The sequence below is a fragment of the Triticum aestivum genome, chromosome 1A, assembly GCF_018294505.1.
Source record: "Triticum aestivum cultivar Chinese Spring chromosome 1A, IWGSC CS RefSeq v2.1, whole genome shotgun sequence".
Lineage (NCBI taxonomy): Eukaryota > Viridiplantae > Streptophyta > Magnoliopsida > Poales > Poaceae > Triticum > Triticum aestivum.
This window is the reverse complement of record NC_057794.1, coordinates 16,543,502-16,565,075: the sequence shown is the minus strand read 5'-3', so window position 1 is coordinate 16,565,075 and position 21,574 is coordinate 16,543,502. Positions and strand designations below refer to the sequence as shown.

General features: G+C 45.9%; 1 pseudogene; it reads right to left on the bottom strand.

Moving 5' to 3' along the window:
* Window positions 1-21,326, bottom strand: part of LOC123056694 (UDP-glucose 6-dehydrogenase 2-like) — a 22,450-nt pseudogene extending 1,124 nt beyond the window's left edge.
* Between the last annotated feature and the right edge of the window lie 248 nt (window positions 21,327-21,574).

The following is a 21,574-nucleotide window of genomic DNA, read 5'->3' as shown; positions in this document are numbered from 1 at the left end:
GGTCCACATAGAATTCTTCATCTTCAGGGATCACGTGGTCAAGAAAGAATGCCGCCAATTCCTCTTGAATTGCTCGCATGCGAGCTGGTGCTAGGAGTTCATCCCACTTCCGAAACATCTAATTTGAAGAAGGGGGTCAATACATACATATATATATATATATATATATATATATATATATATATATATATATATATATATAAATGAATGAAACTCAACACAAATGATGGTAATAAAATAAAATTGTGAATGTTGTTATTTACGTACTTCATATTGTTCGTTAGAGTACCCACCCCGCTCACAGGTCGTGTGGCGGATGGACTCGCAGATGTAGTATCCACAGAAATCATTCCCTTATTTCTGCCACAACCATTTTACAAGAATAGAGGTCAATCAAACTGATAAGCAAGAATGCTAAATGGTATTGATGAAACTAGCGCTTGAATCACTAGGAGATGCGCGAAACATGCTACTATAGTACTTACTTTCGGGTGTCTAAATTCCAGCTCCTTCGGCAGTCCCGGAGCTGTTTTGATGAATTTTCTCCAAACCCTGCCGACAAAGAAAACAATTACTTGATATCAGGAAATGAACAAAGTTGCTGATATGGTGGATAATGATCGATTTAACTTACTTCTTGATGATTTCAATCATGTCCGCATACTCCTTGGGATCTTTTCGTTTAGAGTCCAAGACGGTTACTACTCCCTGCTCAAGCTTAATCTCTAGAAGAATATAGTGGAAACTGCACACACATGCATAACTCATGAATTACATTACTATAACCTTGACTAATATATAAGGAAAACCGAATACGCACAAGACAGTAACACTCACCTGAAGTTGTAAGGAAAGAGTATTATATCTTTGTTTTGATTTATTACGAACGATCATAGCAAGTTGGCCTCGGTAGCTGCGGCATGAAGTTTAACCTGAGTTGCATCTATGAGATATGTGTTAATGAACCCAATATCACCGACTTGTCTTTTCTTCAATTCGGCGATCTTCAATCTGCATAATATAGTGAGGATGATTATAAATACATGCAATGAAAGAGCTAAGCTATATAGAGAAACTTAATGACAGAAGTAGTACTACTTACAGACAGTAGCAGGCGACCGTTGTTTTATCGAGGGCCAATTGATTAAAAAACTAATAGAACTCCTCAAATGGAACAGGCAACAGATCAATTCCAACGAGGTCATGCTCCTTTTTAACTTTCACATACAAAGTACTCCTCCCCCCAGAGTCTCTGCAGATTTTCAAGTACCAATCATGCAATCTTCGCATCATCGTTGATAGAGATCTTTCATCTATGACGAGAGGCTTCCCGTACTCGTATCTTTGTATTTGCACCTCCATGGGTTCATAATGTACTTCGTCGGGCAGGTAATCTGCAAGATTGCTATAACCGGGCACCATCCTCGGATCATTATCGATGTTGTGGCTAGGCACCTTGAGCGGGGGGCACGATTGCTTCGCTTGTTCGCCGAGCTGGGCAATTTGTTTCCCAGCTCGTCATTCTTTCAGCCTTTGATCACTGACAGTACTTCCCGACCGCTCCGCTTCGGCAAATTCCTTTCCAATAATGCGGTCATAGTTTCCTTTCGGCGGATCAGACTTCGATGGTTTTGTCAGGGCAGCCAGAGTGCGCTTCACTTTCACCCGATCTACCTTCTCCTCCGGAGGTGGATGTTTCTTTGCTTTCACCCCTTCAAAGAAGTTCCTCACTTCTTCTCGCGTGATCTCGGTGTTCTCCTCCAGGGTCCTCTCATATGGTAACTTCTCTGGAGTCTTCAGAGAAGGACCGAATCTGTATGTCCTCCCGCCTCTGGTTGTACTGCTAGACGCCGACCGAGCAAACGGAGCGGTTGTCTTCTTTACTTGCTTAAGCGGCGGAGGAGAAGGACTACGACGCGCCGGAGCAGCTGGAGCGGCGGCAGGTCTCTTCCGCCCTTGCTGACGAGGCGGAGAAGGAGGAGGCTAGCTGCTCGGGCGCGTCGGCGCAGGCGGAGAAGGAGGCAGAGTGCCGCCACGCGCCGGAGAAGGAGCCGGCCGAGGGCCCTGATCGTCACTCGCTGGAGGAGGAGGCGGTGGAGGCGGAGTGCCCTGACTCGCCGGAGGAGGAGGAGGAGGCGGTGGCGTCCAGTTCGGAAGGTTGATGAGCTCCTTCCGCCATAGGCATGGAGTCTTCAGAGCAGACCCCAGCCGAGTCTCCCCTTCACCGGTAGGGTGGTCAAGCTGGAGGTCCTCAAATCCCTCCGTTATCTCATCCACCATCACCCTAGCATATCCTTCTGGAATCGGCCGACAGTGAAAAGTTGCGCCGGGTTCAGTAGGATAAACACAGCCAACAACCGCCTTGACCTTCAAATTCATCCATTGCGTCATAAGGTGGCAATTTTGAGACTCCATTATAGCATCCACGGGATAGCTGGCAGGAGCCGTCAAGGCATGCTCCAGCTGAAGCAGCTCGGTGGAAGCCACGCCGCTTCTGCGCTGAGATGGCGGGGTAGCTTCGGGGGAGGCTTCGGCAGTACGTTTGCTGCGATTTGCTTCTCGTTCCTCTATCGCGTCTACCCTTGCTTGCAGCGCCTGTATTTGGGTCTGCTGCACTTTTTTCCTCCTCTCATGGGATTTGTAACCGCCTGCGTCCGGAAACCCAACCTTCCACGGAATGGAGCCTGGCGTGCCTCGTGTCCGTCCAGGGTGCTCAGGATTCCCGAGGGCCATTGTGAGCTCGTCGTTCTCTCTGTCTGGAAAGAACGTCCCTTCCTGCGCTGCTTCGATATACTGCTTAAGCTTACTGACTGGTATGTCCATTTGATCGTTCGTCCAAATGCACTTCCCTGTTACAGGGTCCAGTGTTCCGCCAGCCCCGAAGAACCAAGTCCGGCAACGGTCTGGCCAGTTAATTGTCTCTGGTTCGATCCCTTTATGAACCAGATCATTGTCAGTCTTGGACCACTTAGGCCGGGCTACGAGGTAGCCACCTGACCCCGTGCGATGGTGAAGCTTCTTCTTCGCAGCATTTTGCTTGTTTGTCGCCGACATCTTCTTACTCTTTTCTGATGTCTTGTGGGCCACAAATGCGGGCCAGTGATCTCTGATCTTCTCATATCTGCCCTTGAATTCTGGTGTCTCATTATTTTCGACAAACTTATTCAGCTCTTTCTTCCACCTCCTGAATAGTTCTGCCATCCTCTTCAGAGCAAAAGACTTGATTAATTTCTCTTTAACTGGGTTCTCTGGATTATCCTCAGGCGGTAGGGTGAAATTTGACTTCAGCTCAGTCCAAAGATCATTTTTCTGCATATCATTGACATAAGACACCTCAGGGTCTTCTGTAGCCGGCTTAAACCATTGCTGGATGCTTATCGGGATCTTGTCCCTAACCAAACCCCGCACTAAGCAACAAATGCGCTCTTTGTCCGGAGGGGTTCAATAGGTTGGCCGTCGGGCGCGATTGCTATGATCTCAAACTTTTCATCCGAGCTCAACTTTTTCTTCGGGCCTCGTCTCTTTACCGAAGTTGTGCTCGATTCGGAGGGCTAGAAAAAAGAACAAAGACTTAATTAATATGTGTACATACCAAAACAATGAATGCATCAATCAGCTAGCCAGCATAGGCTTAACTAATATATATACCTGGCCGGACTCGGTTCGGTCACCGGAGCCGTCATCACGGTCTCCTTCTTGCACCGGCATTGGGTCACCGGAGCCGTCCTCATGTTCTTCTTCTTGCACCGGCATTAGGTCACCGTAGCCAGCTTGTTCACCCTCTCCTTCCAGACCATCGGTTTCGTTGAGAAACAACGAGATGGCATCACTTCCTTCTGCGATTATGTCCCTTAACAACGCTTCTTTTGTTCCTTCGTCTAGGGCGGTGTCCATAGTTTCTACAAATATTTACAACATGGCAATTATTATTCAAACATGACAGATGGATATATTAGTGCCAAACGTAGAACTAGCTACCTAATCATAGTAAGCTATCGGGAGGGGGTATATATTGACAATGACGACACTACATCTATGTCCCTCGACGACCCTCGTTCCCGATAAAAAAAAGAGGAAGAAGAAGAAAAATAAGAGGAGAAGATCTCCTCTATTCTTTCTTCTCCTCTTTTTTTCTTCTTCCTCTTCTTTTTTATCCTCTTCTTCCTCTCATGTTCGATAGGATCGCGAGGGGTCGGGAGGTTGCCTAGTGTCAAGGGATTCAACAAAACCATGTCTTCATCATTAGGCGAAAGTAACATGTTCATGATGGTACGAAGCTCTTCAAAGTTGTTCTGGAATGGATTCCCAGATAGGATAATTCGCTTTTTGGTACAAAGTTCAGCAAGAGCCTTCCGAATATCGCTATTTGGAAGGCCTTTGCTGAATTCGTACCAAAAGGCAGATTATTCTATCCGGGACTCCATTCCAAAACAACTTTGCAGAACTTCGTACCAACATGCCCTGGTTACTTCCGGCTAATGATGAAGGCATGGATTTCTTCAATACTTTGACACTAGGAAACCTCTCTCTACTTCCGGCTAAGAAGAAGAAGAAGAAGAAGAAGAAGAAGAAGAAGAAGAAGAAGAAGAAGAAGAAGAAGAAGAAGAAGAAGAAGAAGAAGAAGAAGAAGAAGAAGAAGAAGAAGAAGAAAGGAATAGTGGAGAAAAGAGAAAATAGAATATATTCTATTTTCTCTTCTTCTCCACTATTCCTTTCTTCTTCTCCTCTTCTTTTTCTTCTTTTTTCTTCTTCTTATTTATTTCTCCTCTTCTTTTCGGTAGAGGAAACCCTAAATAGCTAGCAAGTATCATGGGTGTGATATACATGTGGCCTTCGGTGTCGGACACTACATCCACGTCCCACAAGTGACGTGGGCGTCGAAGCCCGCGCCACTTGTGGGATGTGGGTGTAGTGTCCGACACCGACGTGTTGGAAATATGCCCTAGAGGCAATAATAAAAGTATTATTATATTTCCTTGTTCATGATAATTGTCTTTTATTCATGCTATAACTGTATTATCCGGAAATCGTAATACACGTGTGAATACATAGACCACAATATGTCCCTAGTGAGCCTCTAGTTGACTAGCTCGTTGTGATCAACAGATAGTCATGATTTCCTGGCTATGGACATTGGATGTCGTTGATAACGGGATCACATCATTAGGAGAATGATGTGATGGACAAGACCCAATCCTAAGCCTAGCACAAAGATCGTGTAGTTCGTATGCTAAAGCTTTTCTAATGTCAAGTATTTTTTCCTTAGACCATGAGATTGTGCAACTCCCGGATACCGTAGGAATGCTTTGGGTGTACCAAACGTCACAACGTAACTGGGTGGCTATAAAGGTGCATTACAGGTATCTCCGAAAGTATCTGTTGGGTTGGCACGAATCGAGACTGGGATTTGTCACTCCGTGTAAACGGAGAGGTATCTCTGGGCCCACTCGGTAGGACATCATCATAATGTGCACAATGTGACCAAGGGGTTGATCACGGGATGATGTGTTACGGAACGAGTAAAGAGACTTGCCGGTAACGAGATTGAACAAGGTATCGGTATACCGACGATCGAATCTCGGGCAAGTACAATACCGCTAGACAAAGGGAATTGCATACGGGATTGATTAAGTCCTTGACATCGTGGTTCATCCGATGAGATCATCGTGGAACATGTGGGAGCCAACATGGGTATCCAGATCCCGCTGTTGGTTATTGACCGGAGAACGTCTCGGTCATGTCTGCATGTCTCCCGAACCCGTAGGGTCTACACACTTAAGGTTCGATGACGCTAGGGTTATAAAGGAAGTTTGTATGTGGTTACCGAATGTTGTTCGGAGTCCCGGATGAGATCCCGGACGTCACGAGGAGTTCCGGAATGGTCCGGAGGTAAAGATTTATATATGGGAAGTCCTGTTTTGGTCACCGGAAGAGTTTCGGGGTTTATCGGTAACGTACCGGGACCACCGGGAGGGTCCCGGGGGTCCACCAAGTGGGGCCACCAACCCCGGAGGCTTGCATGGGCCAAGAGTGGTGAGGGACCAGCCCCTTAGTGGGCTGGTGCGCCTCCCACAAGGGCCCATGGCGCCTAAGAGGTGGAAAGGGGGCAAACCCTAAGGGGATATGGGCCTTAGGGCCCATATTGGTGCGCCTCCCTCTCCTCTCCCCTCTTGGCCGCCACCCCCTTTGCCATCTAGGGCTGCCGCCCCCCTAGGGGTGGGAACCCTAGAGGGGGGCGCACCCTCCTCCCTCTCCCCTATAAATAGTGAGGCATAGGGCTGCCCATAACACGCGATTCGATCTCTCGTTGGTGCAGCCCTGCGTCTCTTCTTCCTCCTCTTCTAGCCACGCTCCTCCACCACCACCACGCCGTTGTGCTGCTGCTGGATGGAGTCTTCCTCAACCTCTCCCTCTCTCCTTGCTGGATCAAGGCATGGGAGACGTCACCGGGCTGTACGTGTGTTGAACGCGGAGGTGCCGTCCGTTCGGCACTTGGTCATCGGTGATTTGGATCACGACGAGTACGACTCCATCAACCCCGTTCACTTGAACGCTTCCGCTTAGCGATCTACAAGGGTATGTAGATGCACTCTCCTTCCCCTCGTTGCTGGTTTCTCCATAGATAGATCTTGGTGACACGTAGGAAAATTTTGAATTTCTGCTACGTTCCCCAACAGTGGCATCATGAGCTAGGTCTATTGCGTAGATTCTTTGCACGAGTAGAACACAAAGTAGTTGTGGGCGTTGATTTTGTTCAATATGCTTACCGTTACTAGTCCAATCTTGTTTCGACGGTATTGTGGGATGAAGCGGCCCGGACCGACCTTACACGTACTCTTACGTGAGACAGGTTCCACCGATTGACATGCACTTGGTGCATAAGGTGGCTAGCGGGTGCCAGTCTCTCCCACTTTAGTCGGAACGGATTCGATGAAAAGGGTCCTTATGAAGGGTAAATAGCAATTGGCATATCACGTTGTGGTTTTGCGTAGGTAAGAAACGTTCTTGCTAGAAACCCATAGCAGCCACGTAAAACATGCAAACAACAATTAGAGGACGTCTAACTTGTTTTTGCAGGGTATGCTATGTGATGTGATATGGCCAAGAAGAATGTGATGAATGATATGTGATGTATGAGATTGATCATGTTCTTGTAATAGGAATCACGACTTGCATGTCGATGAGTATGACAACCGGCAGGAGCCATAGGAGTTGTCTTTATTTATTGTATGACCTGCGTGTCATTGAACAACGCCATGTAATTACTTTACTTTATTGCTAACCGGTAGCCATAGTAGTAGAAGTAATAGTTGGCGAGACAACTTCATGAAGACACGATGATGATGGAGATCATGATGATGGAGATCATGGTGTCATGCCGGTGACGATGATGATCATGGAGCCCCGAAGATGGAGATCAAAAGGAGCAAAATGATATTGGCCATATCATGTCACTATTTGATTGCATGTGATGTTTATCATGTTTATGCATCTTGTTTACTTAGAACGACGGTAGTAAATAAGATGATCCCTTACAACAATTTCAAGAAGTGTTCTCCCCTAACTGTGCACCGTTGCTACAGTTCGTCGCTTCTAAGCACCACGTGATGATCGGGTGTGATGGATTCTTACGTTCACATACAACGGGTGTAAGACAGATTTACACACGCGAAAACACTTAGGGTTAACTTGACGAGCCTAGCATGTACAGACATGGCCTCGGAACACGGAGACCGAAAGGTCGAGCATGAGTCGTATAGTAGATACGATCAACATGAAGATGTTCACCGATGATGACTAGTCCGTCTCACGTGATGATCGGACACGGCCTAGTTGACTCGGATCATGTAATCACTTAGATGACCAGAGGGATGTCTATCTGAGTGGGAGTTCATAAGATGAACTTAATTATCCTGAACATAGTCAAAAGATCTTTGCAAATTATGTCGTAAGCTCGCGCTTTAGTTCTACTGTTTTAGATATGTTCCTAGAGAAAATATAGTTGAAAGTTGATAGTAGCGATTATGCGGACAGTAGAAAGCTTATGTCCTTAATGCACCGCTCATTGTGCTGAACCCCAAACATCGTTTGTGGATGTTGCGAACATCGGACATACACGTTTTGATAACTACGTGATAGTTCAGTTAAACGGTTTAGAGTTGAGGCACCAAAGATGTTTTCGAAACGTCACGGAACATATGAGATGTTTCGAAGGGCTGAAATTGGGATTTCAGGCTCGTGCCCACGTCAAGAGGTATAAGACCTCCGACGATTTTCTTAGCCTGCAAACTAACGGAGAAAAGCTCAATCGTTGAGCTTGTGCTTAGATGGTCTGAGTACAACAATCACTTGAATCGAGTGGGAGTTGATCTTCCAGATGAGATAGTGATGTTTCCCCAAAGTCATTGCCACCAAGCTGCTAGAGCTTCGTGATGAACTATAACATATCAAGGATAGATATGATGATCCTTGAGGTATTCACGATGTTTGACACCGCGAAAGTAGAAATCAAGAAGGAGCATCAATTGTTGATGGTTGGTGAAACCACTAGTTTCAAGAAGGGCAAGGGCAAGAAGGGATACTTCATGAAATGGCAAATCAGCTGCTGCTCTAGTGAAGAAACCCAAGGTTGAACCCAAACCCGAGACTGAGTGCTCCTTTAATAAGGGGAACAACCACTGGAGCAGAATTACCCTAGATACTTGGTAGATGAGAAGGCTAGCAAGGTCGATAGAAGTATATTGGATATACATTATGTTAATGTGTACCTTACTAGTACTCCTAGTAGCACCAGGGTATTAGATACCGGTTCGGTTACTAAGTGTTAGTAACTCGAAATAAAAGAGCTACGGAATAAACGGAGACTAGCTAAAGGTGAGCTGGCGATATGTGTTGGAAGTATTTCCAAGGTTGATGTGATCAAGCATCGCACGCTCCCCCTACCATCGAGATTTGGTGTTTGCGTTGAGCATAGACATGATTGGATTATGTCTATCGCAATACGGTTATTCATTTAAGGAGAGTAATGGTCACTCTGTTTATTTGAATAATACCTTCAATGGTCTTGCACCTGAAACGAATGGTTTATTGAATCTCGATCGTAGTGATACACATTTTCATGCCAAAAGATATAAGATAGTAATGATAGTACCACTTACTCGTGGCACTGCCATGTAAGTCATATTGGTGTAAAACGCATGAAGAAGCTCCATGTTGATGGATCTTTGGACTCACTCGTTTTTGAAAAGTTTGAGACATGCGAACCATGTCTATTGGTGTATACGCATGAAGAAACTCCATGCAGATGGACCATTTGGACTCACTTGATTTTGAATCACTTGAGACATGCGAATCATACCACATGGGCAGGATGACTAAAGAGCCTCGTTTTCAGTAAGATGGAACAAGATAGCAACTTGTTGGAAGTAACACATTTTGATGTGTGCAGTCCAATGAGTGCTGAGGCATGCAGTGAATATCGTTATGTTCTTACTTCACAGATGATTCGAGTAGATGTAGAGTATATTTACTTGATGAAACACAAGTCTGAATTATTGAATGGTTCAAGTAATTTCAGAGTGAAGTTGAAGATCATCGTGACAAGAGGATGAAATGTCTATGATATGATCATAGAGATGAGTATCTGAGTTACGAGCTTTGGCACGCAATTAAGACATTGTGGAAATTGTTTCACAATTAATACCGCCTGGAACACCATAGTGAGGGTGTGTCCGAACATCATAGTTGCACCCTATTGGATATGGTGCGTACCATGATGTCTCTTATCGAATTACCACTATCATTTATGGGTTAGGCATTAGAGACAACCACATTCACTTTAAATAGGGCACCACGTAATTCCGTTGAGATGACACCATATGAACTATGGTTTAGAGAAACCTAAGCTGTCATTTCTTAAAGGTTTGGGGCTGCGACGCTTATGTGAAAAAGTTTCAGGTTGATAAGCTCGAACCCAAAGCGGATAAAATGCATCTTCATAGGACACCCAAAACAGTTGGGTATACCTCCTAATTCAGATCCGAAAGCAATAAGGATTGTTTCTTGTACCGGGTCCTTTCTCGAGGAAAAGTTTGTCTCGAAAAGTTGAGTGGGAGGATGGTGGAGACTTGATGAGGTTATTGAACCATCACTTCAACCAGTGTGTATCAGGGCACAGGAAGTTGTTCCTGTGGCACCTACACCAATTGAAGTGGAAGCTTATGATAGTGATCATGAAGTTTCGGATCAAGTCACTACCGAACCTCGTAGGACGACAAGGACGCGTACTACTTCGGAGTGGTACGGTGATCCTGTCTTGAAGATCATGTTGCTAGACAACAATGAACCTACGAGCTATGGAGAAGCGATGGTGGGCCCAAATTCCGACAAATGGTTAGAAGCCATGGAATCCGAGATAGGATCCATGTATCAGAACAAAGCATGGACTTTGGTGGACTTGCCCGATGATCGGCAAGCCATTGAGATAAATGGATCTTTAAGAAGAAGACGGACGTGGACGGTAATGTCACCGTCTATGAAGCTCGACTTGTGGCGAAGAGTTTTTCACAAGTTCAAGGAGTTGACTACGATGAGATTTTCTCATCCGTAGCGATGCTTAAGTCCGTCGGAATCATGTTAGCATTAGCTGCATTTATGAAATCTGGCAGATGGATGTCAAGACAAGTTTCCTTACCAGTTTTCGTAAGGAAAGGTTGTATGTGATACAATCAGAAAGGTTTTGTCGATCCTAAGGATGCTAAAAGGTATGCTGGCTCCAGCGATCCTTCTAAGGACTGGAGTAAGCATCTTGGAGTTGGAATGTGCGCTTTGATGAGATGATCAAAGATTTTGGGTTTATACAAAGTTTATGAGAAACTTGTATTTCCAAAGAAGTGAGTGGGAGCACTATAGAATTTCTGATGAGTATATGTTGTTGACATATTGTTGATCAGAAATGACGTAGAATTTCTGGAAAGCATATAGGGTTATTTTGAAAGTGTTTTTCAATGGAAAGCCTGGATTAAGCTACTTGAGCATTGAGCATCAAGATCTATAAGGATAGATCAAAACACTTAATGGTACTTTCAAATGAGCACATACCTTGACATGATCTTGAAGGTGTTCAAGATGGACCAGTCAAAGAAGGAGTTCTTGCCTGAATTGTAAGGTACGAAGTTAAGACTTAAAGCTCGACCACGGCAGAATAGAGAGAAAGGACGAAGGTCGTCCCCTATGCTTAAGACGTAGGCTCTTCAGTATGCTATGCTGTGTACCGCACCTGAAGTGTGCCTTGCCATGAGTCAGTCAAGGGGTACAAGAGTGATCCATGAATGGATCACAGGACAGCGGTCAAAGTTATCCTTAGTAACTAGTGGACTAAGGAATTTTCCCGATTATGGAGGTGGTAAAAGAGTTCGTCGTAAAGGGTTACGTCGATGCAAGCTTAACACCTATCCGGATAGCTCTGAGTAGAGATACCGGATACGTATAATGGAGCAACAATTTAGAATAGCTCCAAGTAGAACAGTTATTTGGAATAGCTCCAAATAGAGCGTGGTAGCTGCATCTAGGAGATGACATAGAGATTTGTAAAGCACATACGGATCTGATTGTTGCAGACCCGTTGACTAAAACCTCTCTCACAAGCAAAACATGATCAAACCCCAGAACTCATTGAGTCTTAATCACATGATGATGTGAACTAGTTTAATGACACTAGTAAACTCTTTGGATGTTGATCACATGGCGATGTGACCTGTCAGTGTTAATCACATGGCGATGTGAACTAGATTATTGACTCTAGTGCAAGTGGGAGACTGTTGGAAATATGCCCTAGAGGCAATAATAAAAGTATTATTATATTTCCTTGTTCATGATAATTGTCTTTTATTCATGCTATAACTGTATTATCCGGAAATCGTAATACACGTGTGAATACATAGACCACAATATGTCCCTAGTGAGCCTCTAGTTGACTAGCTCGTTGTGATCAACAGATAGTCATGATTTCCTGGCTATGGACATTGGATGTCGTTGATAACGGGATCACATCATTAGGAGAATGATGTGATGGACAAGACCCAATCCTAAGCCTAGCACAAAGATCGTGTAGTTCGTATGCTAAAGCTTTTCTAATGTCAAGTATCTTTTCCTTAGACCATGAGATTGTGCAACTCCCGGATACCGTAGGAATGCTTTGGGTGTACCAAACGTCACAACGTAACTGGGTGGCTATAAAGGTGCATTACAGGTATCTCCGAAAGTATCTGTTGGGTTGGCACGAATCGAGACTGGGATTTGTCACTCCGTGTAAACGGAGAGGTATCTCTGGGCCCACTCGGTAGGACATCATCATAATGTGCACAATGTGACCAAGGGGTTGATCACGGGATGATGTGTTACGGAACGAGTAAAGAGACTTGCCGGTAACGAGATTGAACAAGGTATCGGTATACCGACGATCGAATCTCGGGCAAGTACAATACCGCTAGACAAAGGGAATTGCATACGGGATTGATTAAGTCCTTGACATCGTGGTTCATCCGATGAGATCATCGTGGAACATGTGGGAGCCAACATGGGTATCCAGATCCCGCTGTTGGTTATTGACCGGAGAACGTCTCGGTCATGTCTGCATGTCTCCCGAACCCGTAGGGTCTACACACTTAAGGTTCGATGACGCTAGGGTTATAAAGGAAGTTTGTATGTGGTTACCGAATGTTGTTCGGAGTCCCGGATGAGATCCCGGACGTCACGAGGAGTTCCGGAATGGTCCGGAGGTAAAGATTTATATATGGGAAGTCCTGTTTTGGTCACCGGAAGAGTTTCGGGGTTTATCGGTAACGTACCGGGACCACCGGGAGGGTCCCGGGGGTCCACCAAGTGGGGCCACCAACCCCGGAGGCTTGCATGGGCCAAGAGTGGTGAGGGACCAGCCCCTTAGTGGGCTGGTGCGCCTCCCACAAGGGCCCATGGCGCCTAAGAGGTGGAAAGGGGGCAAACCCTAAGGGGATATGGGCCTTAGGGCCCATATTGGTGCGCCTCCCTCTCCTCTCCCCTCTTGGCCGCCACCCCCTTTGCCATCTAGGGCTGCCGCCCCCCTAGGGGTGGGAACCCTAGAGGGGGGCGCACCCTCCTCCCTCTCCCCTATAAATAGTGAGGCATAGGGCTGCCCATAATACGCGATTCGATCTCTCGTTGGTGCAGCCCTGCGTTTCTTCTTCCTCCTCTTCTAGCCACGCTCCTCCACCACCACCACGCCGTTGTGCTGCTGCTGGATGGAGTCTTCCTCAACCTCTCCCTCTCTCCTTGCTGAATCAAGGCATGGGAGACGTCACCGGGCTGTACGTGTGTTGAACGCGGAGGTGCCGTCCGTTCGGCACTTGGTCATCGGTGATTTGGATCACGACGAGTACGACTCCATCAACCCCGTTCACTTGAACGCTTCCGCTTAGCGATCTACAAGGGTATGTAGATGCACTCTCCTTCCCCTCGTTGCTGGTTTCTCCATAGATAGATCTTGGTGACACGTAGGAAATTTTTGAATTTCTGCTACGTTCCCCAACACGAGGTACATGTATCTCACACCGACGATACTTTCTATTTAGGGTTTCTCCTCTACCGCTCCTCGACCTCTCGACGACCCTCGTTCCCGATAAAATAAAGAGGAAGAAGAAGAAGAAAAAAGAAGAGAAGAAAGAATAGAGGAGAAGACTTCCTCTTCTTCCTCTCCTCTTCTTCTCCCTCTTCTTCCCCTTCTTCCTCGCCTCTCTCATGAATGTCCGGCGTTCTAGACCCCCCCACGTGTCGAAGAAAAAAAAGAAGAAAAAAAAGAGGAGAAGAAGAAAGGAATAGAGGAGAAAAGAGAAAATAGAATATATATTCTATTTTTATCTTCTTCTCCTCTATTCCTTTCTTCTTCTCCTCTTCTTTTTCTTCTTTTTTCTTCTTCTTATTTATTTCTCCTCTTCTTTTCCTCTCCTCTTCTTCTTTCTTTCCTCTTCTTATTTTCTTCTTTCCTGTCCTTCTTTTTCTAAAATTGTAACTTTTGCAAATATAAAACTCTTCTAAAATTGTAACTTTCTATATAAAACTTTCCTATCGGGAGGGGGAGAAGATCGAAGAAAAAAAAAGAAGAAAAAAAGAGGAGAAGAAGAAAGGAATAGAGGAGAAGAAGAAAAAATAGAAAAAAATTTCTATTTTTTCTTCTTCTCCTCTATTCCTTTCTTCTTCTCCTCTTCCTTTTCTTCCTCTCCTCGTCTTCTCCTTCTTCCTCTCCACTAACATAAAATGCACTAACCTAAAATGTAACAAACATAAAATGCACTAAATCGATCAACTAACCTAAAATCAGTGATAAAATGCACTAACCTAAAATCGATACCTACTAACAACTTAAAAAAATTAGTACATATATGAAAAAATGCATATATGAAAAAACATCATCATATCATCAACAGAAAAGAAACATCATCATATCATCAACAAAAAAAAACATCATCATATCATCAACATCATCATATCATCAACCTAAAATCAGTGATAAAAAGGGCGCCGGCGGCTGGACCGAAAGTGGCGGCGTGTGGTCGGGGCGACGACGACGGGGTTGGGGAAGGGGCGGCGCACGCGGCGATGGTGACGGGGTCAGGGAAGGGGCGGGGCGGGGCGGGCTCGGGGACGGGGCGGGGCGACGACGGGCTCGGGGACGGGGCGGGGCGATGGTGCGGGGACGGGGCGGGCTCGGGGACGGGGCAGGGCGGGCTCGGGGACGGGGCGGGGCGACGACGGGCTCGGGGACGGGGCGGGGCGACGGCGGCGGGCGACGGCGACGGCGACGGGGACAGGGAAGGGGCAGCGCGGGGTGACGACGGGCTCGGGGCGGCGTGTGGCGGGCGCGGGGCGACGGCGCGGGGCGACGACGGGCTCGGGGCGGCGACGACGACGACGAACGGCCTGGGGGCGAATGGGAGCGGTTGGCCAAAATTTCACAAGTGCTACCTTATATACCCAGAGCAATGGTCCCGGTTCGTGGCACGAACCGTGACCAATGCCCCTCTTTGGTCCCGGTTGGTGCCACGAACCGAGACCAAAGGCCAATTTTCAGCAGCCCAAAGGCCGGGAAGCGGCGGCCTTTGGTCCCGGTTGGTGCCACCAACCGGGACTAAAGGGGGGCATTGGTCACGGTTGGTGCCACGAACCGGGACAATGCCCCCTTTAGTCCCGGTTGGTGCCACCAACCGGGACCAATGGCCTTTGCTGCCCCGAGCCCAAAAGTTTAGTCCCACATCGCTAGCTGAAGGGCGCCGGCACTGGTTTATAAGCGCTGGTGTGCCTACCCATTCGAGCTCCTCTCTAATGCAGGCTTTCGGGCCTAAACTTGCTACTGCCTGTGGGCCTATTGGGCCTTCTGCGGGCCTGAACCTTGGCCCATTTAGGGTTTCTAGTCGTATTCAGGCCGTGGAAGCCCAGTAGGAGGCATTTTTTTTGGTTTTTTCTTTTTTATTTCTATATTTTTTTGGTTTTTTATTTTTTTATTTCTACTTACAACTAAATACTTACAGTTTTTTAGTGATTTCTTTTTGCTTTTAGGTCACAAAAATTATAAACTTTCTGTTAGTGCCATTAGTTTTAAATTTTAAATAGTTTAAATTTGAATTTTTAAAATTTGTGTGAATCACTAGTTTATGAATAACTTTACTATAAAAATAGAATTTTTTTCTATTTATTTTTTTATTTCTACTTAAAACTAAATACTTACAGTTTTTTAGTGATTTCTTTTGCTTTTAGGTCACAAAAATTATAAACTTTCTGTTAGTGCCATTAGTTTTAAATTTAAATAGTTTAAATTTGAATTTTTAAAAATTTGTGTGAATCACTAGTTTATGAATAACTTTACTATAAAATTAGAAATTTTTTCTTCTTTGCTATTTATTTTTTATTTATACTTACAATTAAATACTTATAGTTTGATTTTAGGTCACAAAAATTATATTCTTTTTGCTATTGAAGAATATTATAGTTTTATTTTAGTTGATCATAACATAATATTTTAATTGATTGTTTTTATTTTCATAAAAGTTTTGTAGTTTATTCTGTTTGCTATTAATTCATTCTTTGAGCTAAATGACTCTGAAATTGGAAAGCATTTCAAAATGAACTCTGAAAAGGTTGAAAGTTGACATGGTATCATCATTTCACCCACATAGCATGTTCCAAAAAGTAGAGAGGGTTACGACAAAAAATTGATGCACTTTGTGTACAAAATGGACAATCACTTTCGAAGTATCAAAGTTTCAAACCATAAGACATGAAAGCATTTCAAATGAACTCTGAAAAAGTTGAAAGTTGGGATGGTATCATAATTTCACCCACATAGCATGTGCATGTACAAAACGGACAATGGTAGCATGTTCGTCTGTTACAAATTTGGCATGGTATTATCATAATAGTTGCGGGAGAAAGTCTTCACTTTTTCTTCGCTTGTGTCATTTGCTTATTGCGCCGTAACCATGGATAATCTTCATTGTTTATCAGGATGCTTGGGTCAGCCTTGACATTGAAGGGAGGAATTTCATGAAACTTTTCATAATCTTCAGACATGTCTGTCTTGCCGTCCACTCCCAGGATGTCTCTTTTTCCTGAAAAAACTATATGGCGCTTTGGCTCATCGTATGATGTATTCGCTTCCTTATCTTTTCTTTTTCTCGGTTTGGTAGACATGTCCTTCACATAGATAACCTGTGCCACATCATTGGCTAGGACGAACGGTTCGTCAGTGTACCCAAGATTTTTCAGATCCACTGTTGTCATTCCGTACTGTGGGTCTACCTGTACCCCGCCGCCTAACAGATTGACCCATTTGCACTTAAACAAAGGGACCTTAAAATCAGGTCCGTAGTCAAGTTCCCATATGTCCACTATGTAACCATAATATGTGTCCTTTCCGCTCTCGGTTGCTGCATCAAAGCGGACACCGCTGTTTTGGTTGGTGCTCTTTTGATCTTGGGCGATCGTGTAAAATGTATTCCCATTTATCTCGTATCCTTTGTAAGTCAATACAGTCAAAGATGGTCCCCTGGACAACAAGTACAACTCATCACAAACAGTGTTGTCACCTCTGAGACGTGTTTCCAACCAACTGCTGAAAGTCCTGATGTGTTCACATGTAATCCAGTCGTCGCACTGCTCCGGGTGTTTGGAGCGCAGACTGTTCTTGTGTTCATCGACATACGGGGTCACCAAGGTAGAGTTCTGTAGAACTGTGTAGTGTGCTTGAGACCAAGAATATCCGTCCCTGCATATTATTGAGTCTCTTCCAAGAGTGCCTTTTCCAGTCAGTCTCCCCTCATACTGCGATTTAGGGAGACCTATCTTGTTAAGGCCAGGAATGAAGTCAACACAAAACCCGATAACATCCTCTGTTTGATGGCCCATGGAGATGCTTCCTTCTGGCCTAACGCGGTTACGGACATATTTCTTTAGGACTCCCATGAACCTCTCAAAGGGGAACATATTGTGTAGAAATACGGGCCCCAGGATGACAATCTCGTCGACTAGATGAACTAGGACGTGCGTCATGATATTGAAGAAGGATGGCGGGAACACCAGCTCGAAACTGACAAGACATTGCGCCACATCACTCCTTAGCCTTGGTACGATTTCTGGATCGATCACCTTCTGAGAGATTACATTGAGGAATGCACATAGCTTCACAATGGCTAATCGGACGTTTTCCGGTAGAAGCCCCCTCAATGCAACCGAAAGCAGTTGTGTCATAATCACGTGGCAGTCATGAGACTTTAGGTTCTGAAACTTTTTCTCTGGCATATTTATTATTCCCTTTATATTCTACGAGAAGCCAGTCATGACCTTCATACTGAGCAGGCATTCAAAGAAGATTTCTTTCTCTTCTTTCATAAGAGCGTAGCTGGCAGGACCTTTATACTGCTTCGGAGGCATGCCGTCTTTTTCGTGCAAACGTTGCAGGTCCTCTCGTGCCTCAGGTGTATCTTTTGTCTTCCCATACACGCCCAAGAAGCCTAGCAGGTTCACGCAAAGGTTCTTCGTCACGTGCATCACGTCGATTGAGGAGCGGACCTCTAGGTCTTTCCAGTAGGGTAGGTCTCAAAATATAGATTTCTTCTTCCACATGGGTGCGTGTCCCTCAGCGTCATTCGGAACAGCTAGTCCACCGGGACCCTTTCCAAAGATTACGTAGTGTAAATCATTGACCATAGCAAGCACGTGATCACCGGTGCGCATGGCGGGCTTCTTCCGGTGATCTGCCTCGCCTTTGAAATGCTTGCCTTTCTTTCGACATTGATGGTTGGTCGGAAGAAATCGACGATGGCCCAGGTACACATTCTTCCTGCATTTGTCCAGGTATATACTTTCAGTGTCATCTAAACAGTGCGTGCATGCGTGGTATCCTTTGTTTGTCTGTCCTGAAAGGTTACTGAGAGCGGGCCAATCGTTGATGGTCACGAACAGCAACGCCTTAAGGTTAAATTCCTCCTGTCTGTGCTCATCCCACGTACGTACACCGTTTCCATTCCACAGCTGTAAAAGTTCTTCAACTAATGGCCTTAGGTACACATCAATTTCGTTGCCGGGTTGCTTAGGGCCTTGGATGAGAACTGGCATCATAATGAACTTCCGCTTCATGCACATCCAAGGAGGAAGGTTATACATACATAGAGTCACGGGCCAGGTGCTGTGATTGCTGCTCTGCTCCCCGAAAGGATTAATGCCATCCGCGCTTAAAGCAAACCATACATTCCTTGGGTCCTTTGCAAACTCATCCCAGTACTTTCTCTCGATTTTTCTCCACTGCGACCCGTCAGCGGGTGCTCTCAACTTCCCATCTTTCTTTCGGTTCTCACTGTGCCATCGCATCAACTTGGCATGCTCTTCGTTTCTGAACAGACGTTTCAACCGTGGTATTATAGGAGCATACCACATCACCTTCGCAGGAACCCTCTTCCTGAGGGGCTCGCCGTCAACATCACCAGGGTCATCTCGTCTGATCTTATACCGCAACGCACCGCATACCGGGCATGCGTTCAGATCCTTGTATGCACCGCGGTAGAGGATGCAGTCATTAGGGCATGCATGTATCTTCTCCACCTCCAATCCTAGAGGGCATACGACCTTCTTTGCTGCGTATGTACTGTCGGGCAATTCGTTATCCTTTGGAAGCTTCTTCTTCAATATTTTCAGTAGCTTCTCAAATCCTTTGTCAGCCACAGCATTCTCTGCCTTCCACTGCAGCAATTCCAGTACGGTACCGAGCTTTGTGTTGCCATCTTCGCAATTGGGGTATAACCCTTTTTTGTGATCCTCTAACATGCGATCGAACTTCAGCTTCTCCTTTTGACTAATGCATTGCGTCCTTGCATCGACAATGACCCGGCGGAGATCATCATCATCGGGCACATCGTCTGGTTCCTCTTGATCTTCAGCAGCTTCACCCGTGGCAGCATCATTGGGCACATCGTCTGGTTCCTCTTGATCTTCACCAGCTCCCCCGTTGCAGCATCACCGTATTCAGGGGGCACATAGTTGTCATCGTACTCTTCTTCTTCGCCGTCTTCCATCATAACCCCTATTTCTCCGTGCCTCGTCCAAACATTATAGTGTGGCATGAAACCCTTGTAAAGCAGGTGGGAGTGAAGGATTTTCCGGTTAGAGTAAGACCTCGTATTCCCACATTCAGTGCATGGACAACACATAAAACCATTCTGCTTGTTTGCCTCAGCCGCATCGAGAAACTCATGCACGCCCTTAATGTACTCGCGGGTGTGTCTGTCACCGTACATCTATTGCCGGTTCATCTGCGTGCATTATATATAATTAAGTGTCCAAATTAATAGAAGTTCATCATCACATTAAAACCAAAGTGCATACATAGTTCTCATCTAACAACATATAGCTCTCCAGAGCATCTAATTAATTAAACCATACATTGAAACTATGTAAAACATTTCAATGCGAAAACAAATGCGATCATAATCGCAACCAAGGTAACAATTGATCCAACGGCATAATGATACCAAGCCTCGGTATGAATGGCATATTTTCTAATCTTTCTAATCTTCAAGCGCATTGCATCCATCTTGATCTTGTGATCATCGACGACATCCGCAACATGCAACTCCAATATCATCTTCTCCTCCTCAATTTTTTTATTTTTTCCTTCAACAAATTGTTTTCTTCTTCAACTAAATTTAACCTCTCGACAATAGGGTCGGTTGGCATTTCCGATTCACATACATCCTAGATAAATAAAATCTATGTCACGTTGGTCGGCATAATTTTCATAAACAATAAATGAACCAATAGTTATAAAGATAATATACATACCAAATCCGAATCATAGACAGGACGAGGGCCGACGGGGGCGGATACCAAAACCATCGCACTATATAACATGCAATAATAAATGTAAGAAAATGATACAAGTATCTATCTAAACATACAAGTAAGAATATTTTTCCTTTCAGAAAGAAGATAAGAACAAGAGGCTCACCACGGTGGTGTCGGTGATGAGATCGGCGCGGGTGATCGACGGCGGTGAAGACGGGGACGGGGCGTGACGGACCGCTAAATCTAGACAAATCTCGAGGAAAATGGAGCTTGAAGGTCGAGCTTCGAGAGGAGAAAGCTTAAATAGTGTGGCTCGGGCATTCCATCGAATACCTCATGTGCATAGGAGGTGAGCTAGAGCACCACAAAGCCCTCTCCCCCTCGGCCAGAAAAAACAGAGCACTGTGCTCTGCTCTTGCGCGAGGGGGTATATATAGGCACCTCATTGGTCCCGGTTGGTGGCATGAACCGGGACTAAAGGGGAGCCTTTGGTCCCGGTTCAAGCCACCAACCGGGACCAATGGTGGTGGGCCAGGAGCGAGGCCCATTAGTCCCGGTTCGTCCCACCAACCGGGACCAAAAGGTCCAGACGAACCGGGACCAATAGCCCACGTGGCCCGGCCGGCCCCCTGGGCTCACGAACCGGGACCAATACCCACATTGGTCCCGGTTCTACACTGAACCGGGACTAATGGGCTAAGCCGGCCTGGACCATAGCCCTGTTTTCTACTAGTGAATGGAGTAGGCCACCTCGATGACGTTGCAGAGATGGCGTCCACGGAGGAGATGCGCTGCACGAGGAAGGAGTTGGCGGCGAGCTTGGACAACTCGGCCGACCAGAGGTTGATTGTGATGACGCAGTCCACGGGACCCAATGCGCGTACACGTCCTTGGTTAAGGACCTTCACGGTGGTCTGCCCCTCGGGCATCTCGCAGCTGCCGACGAGGATGCGGTCGGGCATGAATAGGTCCCGCACGGCGGTGCCCTCAGCGAGGAACGCCAAATTGGACAGGATTTGGTACTGGAAGCACCGGCCGTTGTGGGCGAGGATCTTCTCGATGGCCTCGGCGGGTATTGACGGACACGGTGGACTTCTCGATCTGGATCCTATCGAAGAGGGAGACGTCGGTGATCATGTGCAGAGCGCTCTCCGAGATCACCGGCCTTGCCGGCGCCAAGGCCAAGGTTCTCCGTGTCGGTGTTGACGAA